The sequence below is a fragment of the Rhincodon typus genome, chromosome 11 (assembly GCF_021869965.1).
Source record: "Rhincodon typus isolate 14 chromosome 11, sRhiTyp1.1, whole genome shotgun sequence".
NCBI lineage: Eukaryota > Metazoa > Chordata > Chondrichthyes > Orectolobiformes > Rhincodontidae > Rhincodon > Rhincodon typus.
Genome location: NC_063342.1, coordinates 6,656,928 through 6,660,366, shown reverse-complemented (window position 1 = coordinate 6,660,366; position 3,439 = coordinate 6,656,928).

Sequence of the window (3,439 nt, the reverse complement as noted above, 5' to 3'; positions counted from 1 at the left end):
CGTTGAATGGAGGAACAGGGTTGAGGGGCTGAATGGCCTCCTTCTGTTCCTCTGCCCTGAGAAAAAATCCCTGATTAGAGGAGAAACTCATTTCAAAGCCTTCAAGTTACATATGCACAGACTTGGAACAAATACATTTTGTGCCACATAGACCCCTGGACATGACCTACCATACTCTGTGGACAGCTGATTCAACAAGCGAACCTTTGGTCATTTGGTAGAACAGAACCTGAGTACAACTGAAAGAAAGTAGTTTGCTTGAGTATTTTGTCTTGCACTCATGTGAACAATTCACAAAAAATACCAACTAAAAGTGAAAACAAACTATTTATGATGGATAAAAATAATATTGATGGTTTGGCAAGTGGGCTTTGATTAGTAGGGGCATTACCATATAGAATGTGTTGATTATATGGTGACTGACAGTGAACTGCCAAGGGTTGTATAAATTTAAACCAAGCATGTTGACTCTAATTAGTCAAGTCGATATAAATCAGATAGAATGGCTGTGACCAATTTTCCTGAGTTGAAGCAGGTCCAATGTGTGCACATGTTTTTGCTGTCTTCAAAGTACAGAGCCCTGTGTTGTGATGAGCACAGCAGGTCAGACAGCATCAGAGGAGCAGGAAAGTTGACGTTTTGGGTTTACGCTCTTTATCACCCTACAGCCGAAATGTCAACATTCCTGCTCCTCTGATGCTGCCTGACCTGCTGTATTCCTCCAGCTCCATACTGTATTGAATCTGGTTCCAGCATCTGCAGTTCTCGCATTGTGTTGTTATACCTGCAGCTTCCAACAGGTGCAAATGTGCCACACTGCTAGCTGAACTGATGATCTGAAACTGGTTGTCAGCTTAATTCATAGCACACTCAGGACTATTCAGCAATCTTTGGCCAATAACAGAATGCTGTCCAATGTTGTGCACTATATTGTGAGTTTTGGAAACATGGGTTTGTTGGATACAGTCAGTACCTTGCTCGCTGAGAACTTCTGAAGGAATATTTTGTTTGTTATGATAGATCAGTCTTTAGGACAGACAACTTACGTACCTGGTAGTCCACAAATATTAGCACATTACTCGTTTATGTGATGGGTAGAATGCCCTTTAGGCTTGATAGCAGCATCCTGTTAATGACAAACAGCGCACATGTTGCTTCTCCATAGTAACAGTGTGAGACAGATTCAGCTGTTTCTCAAAGTTTGATCTTGAGGTTTACTGGGCACTTTGCAGAATCAAAACTAATGACGCCCATGATCCTTCATGAGTTTGTGTGATATGTAATGAGAAAGGAGAAATGTCACAGTGAAGCATTCTGGGGAGGGTGTCCTCGCAGTTGGTGTCACTGTAAAGCATTCTGGGAAGGGTGTCCTCATGGAGACTTTTTGAGAGGTCGCTGGCAGCAGCATTGGGACAAGAGGAAACCATACCATCAAGACCAGAACCAATCTGGGAGCGGGATCATAGCTGAAAAGCTAAAAAGTGTGCGCGTGCGGACTTTAACTATTTAAAGGAGGGATCGGCTTAGGAGAGGTTATTGAAGTTCCAGAACAAATAATATAACAGAGAGTATGGAAAGGGTCAGGAATCTAACTTCATGCACAGCAGATAAGGGGACAACTATGAGAAGGGAATCAGTCAACACAGGACTGAGGGTGTTGTACTTAAATGCACACAGTGTACAAAACCAGGTAAAGGAGCTTGTAGCGCAGATTTTAATTGGTGGGTGGGTACAACGACATGGATATCACAACATCAGGATCTGGGCTGGGAATTAAACATCAAAGGATACGCATCTTATCAAAAGGACAGGCAGATGGGCAGAGAGGGTGGGGTTGCCTTATTAGTAAGAAATTACAGTAGTTTGATAGCAAGAAGTGATTTGGAGTTAGAAGGTGTCTTTTCTGTGTGGGTAGAGTTGAGGAACCTCAAAGACACAGAGACCTCGATGGGAGATATGTACAGACCTCCCAGCAGCAATGAGGGTGTGGCAAAGAAAATAAATCAGGAAATAGAAAAGGTATGTCAGAAAGGTACTATTAGAATAAACGGGGGGACATTAATATGCAGGTGAACTGGGAAAATCAGGTTGGCAGCAGATAGCAAGAAAAGGAATTTATGGAATGTCTACAAGATGGTTTGTTCGGAGCAGCTTTTGGTAGAGCCCACTAGGAAGCAGGCAGTTCTGGATTTGGTGATGTGTAATGAGGCAGCCTTGATTAGGGAGCTTAAGGTAAAGGAACCCTTAGGGGACAGTGACCATAATATGATAGAATTCACCCTGCAGATGAGAGGGAGAAGCTAGTAATATAAAAGAAGATTGCAAGAGTTGTTTAGACACATAAAAGGTAAGAGAAAGGCAAGAATGGACATTGGACTGCTGGAAAATGAGGTTGAAGTAGTATTGAGAGAAGAAAGAAATGACAAAGAAACTGAATAGGTAGTTTGCATCAGTTTTGACGGTGGGAGACAATAGTAGAATAGCAGAACTTCAAGAGAGTCAGGGTTCAGAGATGTCTCTCATGGCCATCATTAAGGAGAAGGTGCTGGGGAAACTGGAAGATCTGAAGGTGGATAAATCACCCGGACCAGATGGATTACACCCCAGAGTTCAGAAGGAGATAGCTGAGGAGATTGTAGAGGCATTGATGGTGATCTTTCAGGAATCACTGGGGGCAGTTAGGGTTCCAGGGGACTGGAACACCCCTGTTCCAGAAGGGGGTGGCAGGAGAAAAGAAATTTTAGGCCGGTGAGCCTGACCTCAGTTATTGGTAATGTTTCTGAGTTCATTATTAGGGATGAGATTGCAGAGTACTGGGAAGTGCATGGTAAAATAGGGTTGTGTCAGCACGGCTTCATCAAGAGGAGGTCATGCCTGACAAATCTGTTAGAATATTTGCAGAGCTAACAAAAAAAAATTAGACAAAGGAGAGCCAGTGGACTTGATGTATTTGAATTCTCAGAAAGCCTTTGACAAGGCGCTGCACAGGAGGCTGCTAAATAAGATAAGAGACCTTGATGTTAGGGGCAAGGTACTAGCATGGATAGAGGATTGGCAGACTGGCAGAAGGCAGAGGGTGGGACAAAAGGGTCTTTTTCATGATGGCAGCCGGTGTCTAATGGAGTTCCACAGGGGTCAGTGTTGAGACCACAACTATTCACGTTATACACTAACAATCTGGACAAAGGAACTGAGGGCACTGTTGCTAAGTTTGCAGATGGCATAAACACAACTGAACAGACAGATAGTGTTGAGGAAGTTGCAGAAGAGCTTAGACAGGTTGGGAGAGTGGACAAAGAACTGGCAGATGGAATACAGTGTGGGAAAGTATGTGGTTGTGCACTTTGGTTGAAAGAGTAGAAGCTTAGACTATTTTCTAAATGGCTAAAGGCTTTGGAAATCTGAAGCACAAAGGGCCTTAGGAATTCTAGTTCAGGAT